The 11,008-nt window shown below is 36.8% G+C and overlaps 1 pseudogene; it reads left to right on the top strand.

Moving 5' to 3' along the window:
• Positions 1-267: 267 nt before the first annotated feature.
• LOC101712350 (C-type lectin domain family 1 member A pseudogene) lies at positions 268-1,845 on the top strand (annotated as a pseudogene).
• Positions 1,846-11,008: the final 9,163 nt, after the last annotated feature.

Below are 11,008 nucleotides of genomic sequence, written 5' to 3'. Positions count from 1 at the left end.
CAAAACTACAGCTTCCTTTTGCAGCAATTTGGTGTTTGAGGTTTTCAAGAAATATTTACTTGGGAGAAAATTATAAAGTGATATAATAATTTAATAAATATATGAACCATAAAGTAAAGAAACAGCTTTGTACTGTCTTTCAATGAAACTCAAAATATAAACAAAGAGCAAAATGAAAGACATATAAGAAGTTGGGAAATAGACCTTTTTCAAATGGGAAAGCAATCAAGAAATGGAGGAAGAGGGGAAGGAAGGAGGGGGAAGGGTATGGAAAAAGAACTGAGGTAAATTATGTACATGAGGTGTGTATGATCCTCCCTATGTGGAATGTGGTCATTATGTGCTGCAAACATGTTCTAATAAAAAATAAAAACTGAACAAATAAAACAGACTAAATTGGAAAAAAGAAAGAAACTGCCCCTGATAGTTACAAGATTCCATCCTTAAGTTATTTTAGGATTGCGTCTAGTAAATGGAGATATTTGGTCCTTCCTGGATGCTAACCAAAGCTCCTTGGCTTTCGCAGCAAACTTAAACAAGTTTTATATCTTCTCTTTCCTGTATCGTCACCTTCTGCTGCCTTTTGGACTCTTCCAGTCAGTATTTAAACTTGTTCAATGTTTTCTACTTTAATCACTAAACACATTTATCTTCTATCTTTCAATTTCCCTCTGTCCTCCTCACTTATGACAAAATTCTTGCAAGACTGTTTACAACTACTTTCTCCATAGTTCTCACCTTTCACTCACTCCTCAACCCACTTTGACTTGAAATTATTTAGTATGTAATTATTTAGTATTTCTACAATGACCTTACTGAGGGACTGAATCTCACCCCTCTCCAAGAAATCCAAGTCCTAAATCTGAGACTCTGAATATGTTAATGTAGATGGCAAAGGGTCTTAGCAAATATGATTAAATTAATGATTTTAAGATGGAGAGAATATCCAGGACTAGGCAGATGCCCTACATGGTGTAATTACATGTGTCCTTAGAGGAAGGAGGCAGGAGAAGAAACTATGACAGGAGACTAGCAGCTGTTGAACATCAGCACGCAGTTGAAGTGATTTGAGAAAGGGTCATAAGCTAAGAATTGCAGCTACTCGCCCGGTGGCTCTGACGTTGCTCACTCTGTGCCCGGTGTTGCTGACTGGCCTGGCAGCCCTGGGCCTTGTGTTCTTTCAGTTCTACCAGCTCTCCAACACTCAGCAAGCTATCATTGTTCAGAAGGAAGAAAGGCTGGGGAATCTGTCCCAATAGCTCCAGTCTCTTCAAGGCAAGAACAAGAAGCTTGCAGAAAGCCTGCACCGTGTGGCTGAAAAACTGTGTCGTGAGCTCTATAATAAAAGTGGGGGACCCAAGTGCAGCCCTTGCCCAGAAAAATGAAAGTGGCATGGGGACAAATGCTACCAATTCTACAGAGATAGTAAGAGTTGGCAGGGCTGTGAATATTTTTGCAATGCTGAGAATTCTACTATGTTGAAGATAAACACACAAGAAGTGCTGGACTTTGCCATGCATCAGAGCTACTCTGAGTTTTTCTACTCTTATTGGACAGGGCTCTCCCGCAATGGCAGTGGAAAGACCTGGCTGTGGATGGATGGAGCACCTTATTCCTTTGAACTGTTCGAGATAATCATAGATACCAGCCTTCTGAGAAGCAGGGATTGTGTGACCATCCTCAATGGCAAAGCCTTCTCCAAGGACTGCAGGGAGCTGAGTCACTGTGCATGTGAGAGGACGGCAGGGAGAGTGGACCCCGAGAAGCTGCGCTAGCTCCCTGAGTCCCTCGGTGTAGGCACGCTCTGTTCAGCTCCAACTACAACCCAGAGGTCTGGCCATGTGAGGCCAATGCAAAGGATACGGAGTATGAAACACCGGAAGTGGAAGATTTTCAGGAAAAGCAATTGCGTGTTCAGGATCACCAGTATTTCTGAGCTGGGGCTTCTGCACATACAATCAGAAAAAAATCTTCTTCGTGTATCACTAACCAGCCCCAGACACCCATGAAGATGCCATCTACCTTCTTGTCTTAGAGATAATTTTTAGTTCTCTTCTTTCTCAGCACCTAGTATCACCTCCTTGTTTCCTTGTCTTTCTTTTGCTTAAAGAAGTAAGAACTTTACTGAAGTAGAAGAATTCAATGGAAATGGTATGGTTTACCCCAACAGTCAGGGAGTCCAGGAGAAGTTAGCAGACATTTCCCATACCGTGCTGCTATACACACAACTAATTCTCTTTGTTTGTTACCATTTCACACCTTTTAAGTCTGTCAGTAAGACTCAGTCTGCTTGGCTAATGGCCAGCTTTCCAATTGAGATGTCTATGAGATGTTTACTTCTAAATATACCTCTTTGTGCCCATGAAGACTCCAAGAACTGCTTCTTTTCCCTAGGAATTCAGGCTCAATAATCTTAAATAAATATTCTTAAATAAGCTCTACATCAGAATCACTGCCCTTCAAGGAGATTGAAGACCAGAAAGAACAAAACTTCTCTCTTAATTGCACCTGGCATAGTTTGGGTTCAGTTCTTACTGCCTCCCCTTTGAGCCTCTCATTTCAGGTACTAAAGATGTAATAATAATAAATTAAATAATGTGAAGTATGTGTGGTTTAAGAACGGATATGTGATTTGAGGAGAAATCTAGCATGGGGATGCTTTTCAAAATATAACAATCATTATTCTGAAGAATTGCAGCTACTCCACAAATCGTGGAAGTGGCAAAGAGTCAGTCATGCTGACAAATGCATTGAAGTTGATTTCAGATGTCTTGGTTCTAAAATTTAAGAAAGTAAATTTGTATTATTTAAAGCATCCAAGTTTCTGCTGATTTTTTACAGCAGCAACAAGAAAATAATATACAAACTAAGACAAATATGGGCCAATTATATTTTTCCTTTTATTGGATTTGTCAATTGTACCTTCTTAGCTCTTTAGTTACCACCAGTTTCCTTATGAAAACTGGCTGATTCTTCCCATATTGCTCTGCTTATTCTTAGAGTTTCTCAAGACTTGGTCTAAAGCTACAGCATTTCTCATTCTCCAAGCAATCACTATTATTCTGATATCTTTGAAAGCAACATTATTGGCCATCTGCTTGGGTACAAGTGCATACACCTTCTCATTTGAGTATTCTACTCTATTGTCATGCAGACACCTCAAATTCAATAAGTCTACCACTCAAGTAATTTCTTCTTTCAAGCTTACTTTGTTCCCACTGTTAACAATCAAAAAAATAAAATAAAAGTCACCGTATCTGACCAGGGTTTTAACCTAAAATTTGGGAATAAGAACATACGTTTTACTTCCTTCCCTATTACATACAATTTATCAACAAGTCTGACAAGCCTGCCACTTAAATGCTTATGCCAGCTATTATCTAAAACTAATCTAGTTCAAGTCACAGTATCAGACACAACTAGACTGGTGCAGTAGTCTTATGACAAATCCCGAAGTACATAATGTAGCAACAATTCAATTATATTCAACTCCCAATACACAATCTTTTTCTGTAGCTGCAGGAATACTTCACACATACACATGCATACACACGCACCCACAGACATTCTCTATATTATCACAAATTGCTTAACAGTCCTTGTCCTTAGGATATAATACGATCCTGGAAGTCCTTCATTTAGATTTTGATCTCTCTTGAATTTTTATTTTTTCTTTTCTTTCAAACTAACCCTACAATTTCCTCCTTTTAGATAATCAAACTTTCCATTATCATAGTTTCACAATTCAGGAACATGAAATGTTCTCTCATTTGTCTGGAATACTTCCTCTGACATTTTCTTGGTTTGTCCATCTTATCACCTAACCACTTGCCATTCACACTCCATTATCCTTTAAATTGTAGGGGAAGAATTCCCCAGTATTCTTTCAAAGTTAGTCCATAGCCTCTTGTTATATGCTCACATATGACTTTGCACTTGGACCTTGTAATGCTCATTGCATTTAAATATATTATCAAAATAATCTTCTCCCTTTAGATTTCTTGATTTTTAAATTTAACAGCTTTTTACTTGCTTGTTGGTTTTTTGAGACAAGGTCTTGCTATGTAGTTCAGGGTGGTCTTGAACTTACTATGTAGCCCAGGCTGGCCTTGAACACCCAGTGATCCTTCTGCCTCAGCCTCCTGAGTGCTTGGATTACAGGAGTGTACCACCACATCCAGCTAGAATTTAACACATTTTAAGAGATTTAGATATGTTTTTATACAAACATTAAAATGCACATATTCAAAGGGTAAAAGTTGTTAATTTTTCATATCTGTAAACATCCATGAAACCATCATTACAGCAATGATAGTGAACTTGTCTATTGCTCTAAAACTTTCCTCTTCCCTTTATTCTCACAAATCATGCCACATTCATCTTATTCCTTATAAATTGCAATCATACCTATATGTCTGACACAAGGTGACACTGAAAATACATTTGATGAATGAGTTAATGAGCAGTGATAGTCACCAAAGCACTACAAAAGAAATTCTGAAAACAATCTGCGTCCTTGTGATTGCAACTTTTATAAAATAATGCAAAACAAAGTACCACTGAAAATAATTCTTTGTGAAAATAATTATATTTGAATATATTTAAGTAGAAAAACAAGAATTATTAAAATATATAAAATATTATTCTGAACCTATGCATTTGCATATATTCATTTTATGTGCAGCTACAAAAGATAATAGACACTGACACAAAAACCAGCAGTGGAAAAATTACAGGTGATTTTAATTTTGTTCTTTGTGTTTCTCTGAAGCTTTCAAAGAACATGTGTCATAATTTGTTGAATGAAACCTTTCCTGTGTCTTGAAATTTTGGCAAAATCCCCAAACTGTGGATAACAAGAAGTAAATGTTACCATATTATAACCAAAATAGCCAAACAGCTGTCAAACAATCCTGTTTTGAGTTTGCTACAAGGTAGGCAAATTAACGTTTCTGCTGCCATCCCCAACATCCCACCCAGTCTATAAAATTAAGAGTCATAATTTTGTCAGCAAGGAAAGTTTGGCAGAAAGTGAGGCATTCTAGAATATTTTCCACCTCATCCCATGGTCCAGTAAAAGGCCATTAAGACTATTCCTTTAAGGGAGTGCTCCAAAAAGAAACACTCTTAGTAATAAAGGATGGTGGTAAGAAGGGGAAGGAGGCATTACTGACAGGTTTGAATGTGAAATGTCACCTGAAAAGCTCATGTATCAAGGGCTTTGTCATTAATGCAGCAGTGTTCAGAGCTCATCAACTCATGAGGGCTCTACCCTCATAAGTGGATTGATCCATAATTGAATGGACTACTGGGAGCTGTTGCAAAGTCTAGAAGGTGAAACTAGTTGGAAGTAAGCCACTGGAAGTGTGCCCTGGAAGGCTATATGGCATCCTCATCTTCCTCTCTCTGCCTCCTGTCTACCATAAGGGAAGCCAATCATCTCCATTACATTCTGCTTACCACAGGGCAAGAATCCACAAATAAGTGTCAATAAGTGCTGGAAACAAAGACTCCATTGGGAGTTGTGATATGGTCTGGCAGGTCATTTATCTTTATTTTGCCCATTCATTATTTTTCAGGAGATTGAGATTATCACTAATTAATCTGGTGAAGGAAATTCCCAAATTTAGGCTGGCATGGATACTATTGTGTACTTTTAGTCAGATTTACATACAGTGAGAATCAGAAGCAAAAAGCAGAGCTGAATGATGTAAAGTCTAGTCGGAAAGAAATCACCTACACACTCAGGGCAAAGGGGAGTGTTATTGCTGAAAGATTAGTACTTTTTTAAAAGCCAAGTACTTTGTATTAGTACAATAGGAAAGGGAGTTTAAAGGTATCTCAGAAATTAGGCAAACATACTCTGTAGACTCCAGGGTATAAAAGGGTAAAGGTAAATTTCTTTGAAAGACTTTGCTTTGTGAAGAGAGCCCCAGGGGATCCTGCTACTACTCAAGCCAACAGCAGACCTTGGCATCATCTATGTGGTGGGTTTTTTCAGATATGGAGAGTCCAAGAGTTATGATAACATGGCAGATTCCACCCAGATTTCCAAAGAAGCCCTAGAAGGCCAGAAAAAAATGTGTATGCCACTAATAGGGTAATGTGCAAAGCTGTGAGACTGAAGCTAAAGGTACAGTGGAAATGCAGGAAGTTGAAGATGTGGAATATTTACTGACCATACTTCAGCCAATGAGCAGAGCCACCCCAAGAGAAAGGCAATATGGGTTGCAATCAGCAAGACCTTAGGGGTGGGGCTGCCCAAGCCTTTTGGAGTTTGTATGGCTTGTATCTAGGTGTCCCCTCAAAGCTTCCTGCACTCATAGGTAGGGCATCTGGGAAGTGGCTGGATCATGGATCTGTGATACTGGGATTAGGGTGTGTGGTACTAAATTAGTCCATTGATTGGAATTAGGGTCTGGCTAAATGGATTTACTAAAGATGGAATCCCCACCCCAGGTTCTGGAGACAGAACCACTACAAAAGGCTTGTAGCCTATTTGGGATAAAAGGGAAAGTCATCTCGCTGTTGCTGCTGTTTCATGTCTTCTGCCTGCCACACCATGGACTATTTTCTTCTCTATGATGCTCATCTGCCATACCTTTCTGCCCTTCCACTCTCTTGTAGCCAGTTGACTATGGACTGAAACAGCTACAAACTGTGAGCCAAAATATACCTTTCCTCCTTTAACTTGTGGATATCTGATATTTTGTCTCAACAATGAGAAAAGTGATTAAGACAGAATTTATCACTCATCACCCACAACCAGCCTTATGTGCTGGACATGAAGCTACAGGACTTAGTGATTGCTCTCCTATGTTTGGGTCTCATTCCTTTCTAAGCCCCCATTTCTCCCTTTTGAAATGGGAATGTTTACCCTGTTCCATTTTATGTCAGAGGTATTTAACTTTCTGTTTTTCCTAAGAAAATCAGGGATATGGCACCAGAGCACCATCTCTTTGAGAAGTTTTCCTTCAGGCATTTACCTCACTGGATAACTCTGATATTCAGAGTTTATCTTAAAAATGGATCTCCTTAGAAAATTATTCACTCCACATACAACCTAATGTAACCTCTTGGTTACAATCCCATTTCTCTGATATAGTTATTGGTATGATATAGTTATTGATATAGTTATTGGTATAGTTATAGTTATTGGTATTGGTACTGACACTACCTGAAGCTACTATTATTGTTCTGTTATTTAGGAAGTTACTAAATTTCTAACCACCCTAGAAGGCCAGTTTCATAAAACCTAGGATCTTACTAATCCCTTTTTAAAGTAGAATTCCTCTTACATAGAAAGAAACTACATATGTCTGTTTATTGAATATATGGTCCAAGTCAGAGAAGGAAATAGAATTATTTTAATTTCCTCTTTCTGTGCAATTGACTACCTGTTTTTTTTTTAGTACTAGATATGGAATCCCCGGTATCTGCAGTTAACTACATCTCCATCCCTATTTTATTTTATTTTATTTTATTTTATTTTATTTTATTTTAATTATTATTATTCTTTTATTAAGAGGGTCTCCTTCAGTTGCCCAGACTGGGGTCAAACTTGCAATCCTCCTGCCTCAGTCTCCTTAAATTTTGAGATTACAGGACGGTCTACCTCTTTATTACCTAGTCTTAGATTTCTAAAGTTATATGATCACTGAAGGAGCAGTGCAGGAGCCAAGAAATAGGTTAAGCTAGATGTGAGAGAGGTTCCTCCACTGTTCATAAATACTAAATGCCACAACAAGCTTCTCCAAATAAAAATACAATCTATGTGAAAAAAAAATGAAATCTATGTGAAACAAATATATAGTATAAATAACAATTTTGCTTGTTATCAAATGTAGCAAGAAGAGACTCCTAATTCAAATCATATTAGAATTTTGAAGTCACAATTGTAAAACAATTTTTACTTATATTTCATCTTTTATTACTAAAAAGTATCTTATTTTCTTATGAGGCTATATTAAAAACACAAGGAAGATGGATAGATAGATAGGGTGAGCATATAGGTACAGATATGAATCTGGATATTGATACTATATAGTTTTTTTCCTCCTGGCTGTGAGGATCTAGACTTATTTTGTTTGGAAAGGAATAAAAGTCTGGAAGGACTCTGTAATTGTTTCATTTCATAGAAAGTTGGGAAAATTAGAAAGGAAATGTTGGGTTTTACAACTAAGAAAAATCCATGACCTTTTGATTTGGGGGGAACACTCTGAATAGTAGAAGGACCATGGATATGGATATGAGAGGCTTGAGAAGTTCCAGAGACTAAGCTATGATTACTTAGGAATAATATGAAGGTCTATAAAAGGTATAATAGATAATGTGAAATAGGAAGAAAAGGCACAAAGGGGAAGGGGAAGGAGGAGGGTTAGCGCAAAGGAAAGAAGGGAATGGAATTAATATGAGAAAATAAAAAAATGGAAATAAAATCTTTGTAAATAGGGAGGGGTGGAGGGGTTGAAGGGAGTGAAGGGGAATGGGGAAAAAATAAGAACCAAGAGAAATTATGTAAAGTTGCAAATTTCCAATGATGAATGTCATTATATTGTATATCTAAAATGTACCAATAAAATTAATTTTAAAAAATGAAGGTGTAGGGATTTTTTAAGTGCATAAGAAACACCAGCACCTTTGCTTTGGGTTACAGTGAGCACAGATCACAGCCATTTCAGCATGGACAATAGCGAATAAAGACTGGCCTGGGGAGTTCTCAAGATTTTTAGACAGGATAGGCTTCCAAGAATATGTATAAATTAGGGGTGCCTCAAAATATGACTGAATTAAGATAGGATCACAGTAAAAATATGTTTTATTTCTATAATTAAAATGAGTGACATGTACACACACATAAATCACAAGTTTTCCACAATCACATTATTTCAGTGGATAGAAAATATTTGAGCACCAAACTAATCCTGCTTTTAGAATTACTTTCTTAGGAAAAGTAAAGGATGGGAAATAATAGGCAAATTAATACAAATAACTAAAACATTTTAATGCACATTGATAAATTGTCTAATGCTCACAAAAAATCATAATTTCTTAGCAATATTCTGTATTCTTTTCAAAGTTACTAACTTACTAAAAATGTACTTGTACTTATTCATTTTATTCATATCAAATTGTTATTCCCATTAACAATTTTTTAGTATTTGTGCTGCCAAAGCGAGCACCTGATTACCAATTTTTATCTATATTTTTATTTACATCATATATGTCTGTTTACATCTTTTGCCCTTTTATGTTAACACTTAGTGTCATTTTTATTGTTACAGATAAACTTAATTGTAGCAAAGATTTCTGTTGAATATAATTGTCAGTTGTATCAAAGATATGTCAATGAAAATTTTAGTAGTTGTCCCATTAAGTATGATTGATAAAGAAGCTTTCTCCATTCACTTACTTATTCATAAACTTTTATTAATTTGGTTATTGGCCAACCCTAGTAAGAAATCACACAAGGAGCCAGTACTTATCAGGAAAAAAGACTGTGGGAAGTATCAACCAGGCAACATAGGTTACTTGTAATACTTTATACTAGTCTTTTGGGGCTGACTGGGCAAATATAAATTGGGCAGTTTAAACAACCAAAGAAATTTATTTCTATGGAGACTAGAATTTTAGGATCAAGGTTCAAATAGGGTTATTATCTGATGAAGGCTTTTTTTCTTCTTGGATTGCAGTTGCCTGTTTTTCACTATGTATTCACATGGCCTTTTTTTACATAAGCTGCATGTTGAAGGGGGCACTATGATGTCTCTTCTTATAAAGACAAAAATCCTATGCTATAACTTCAACCTTATGACCATATTTACATTTTACTTCTCATTCTTTCACACTGGGAGCTAGGGCCTTGTTATGTCTGTGTCTAGATATACCCCCAAGCCTCATGAAAACATAGAGGGTGCTTTTTCAGAGGTAGTTGGATGTAGAGTGTGTGACTGATTCATGGTACAATGCTAGAATGAAGGGCACTGGGATTAAGGGTATGTGATTACTAAATTAGTACACTGATTGGTTTGGCCCCACTGTCAGCCAAATATCCTAGAGAGAATATAAAAGGGGCACAAAGAAGCTGCTATGGTTTCTTGTTGGTTCCCTTGCTTGCTTTGCTGCCTTCTGCCTTCCATAAACTGCTTCTCCTTTGTGAATGCCTGTCTGCTACGCCACCCTGACTTAGAGCCAGCCGACTATGGAATGAAACCTCTACAAACTGTAAGCTAAATGAACTTCTCCTCCTTTAACTTGGGGGGTTGGATATTTAGCCTCAGCAATGAGAAAAGTAACCAAGACAGGCCTCAATGTATGAGCTTCAGGTTTCAGGATCCATGGGCACAAACATTTGGCCCATAACATAGTTTATTAGATTTATTTCATCTTGGAGATGAAAGAGCTATATAATAGTGATTAAAAAATGATTGTTCAGGCAACATCTTGAGTTTGCTTTTCACTTCTGAGTAGCAAATTTGTAAAAGCCTACTTTCTGAATGGTGCTATAGTTTGGAGGTATGTCTTACTCTGTCCTCATCTACCCCTCGTGAAAATCTTGACTGAAAGGGAATGGAAGGTAGGGAGAACATAGATAGTTCTTGTCTTTCAAAATTGATATAGCTTTAGTGCCTGAAAAAAAAATAGTCTTTTACTCTCATACCATTGCATATGAGAATTTCATGGAAATGCATCTTCTACAGTTGTAAGATCTAACCTTAACGTAGAAGCAAAGTGTGCATAGAATGACCACAAAAATCCTAGCACTACACATAGAATAGATGCCTCCAAAAACCACGCAACTCCTTTATTTGTATAACTTTTCTTGAAAAAGTGACTATCTAGATTTAGCTAGCTTAATGAGATTACTTCCATCATTATCATTAAAATATGCATACAAATTGTAAATATAATCTTGAAGACACAATTATAATCACTCCTTACAGATGGACACAATATTAAGCTTTATTTGGTCACTCTCAATAAACAAAGAACAATTACATCTCAATAT

This window comes from Heterocephalus glaber, unplaced genomic scaffold (assembly GCF_053883595.1).
Source record: "Heterocephalus glaber isolate CG9 unplaced genomic scaffold, H.glaber_assembly_v1.0 deba00000546, whole genome shotgun sequence".
Lineage (NCBI taxonomy): Eukaryota > Metazoa > Chordata > Mammalia > Rodentia > Bathyergidae > Heterocephalus > Heterocephalus glaber.
This window is presented reverse-complemented; position numbering and strand designations above follow the sequence as displayed.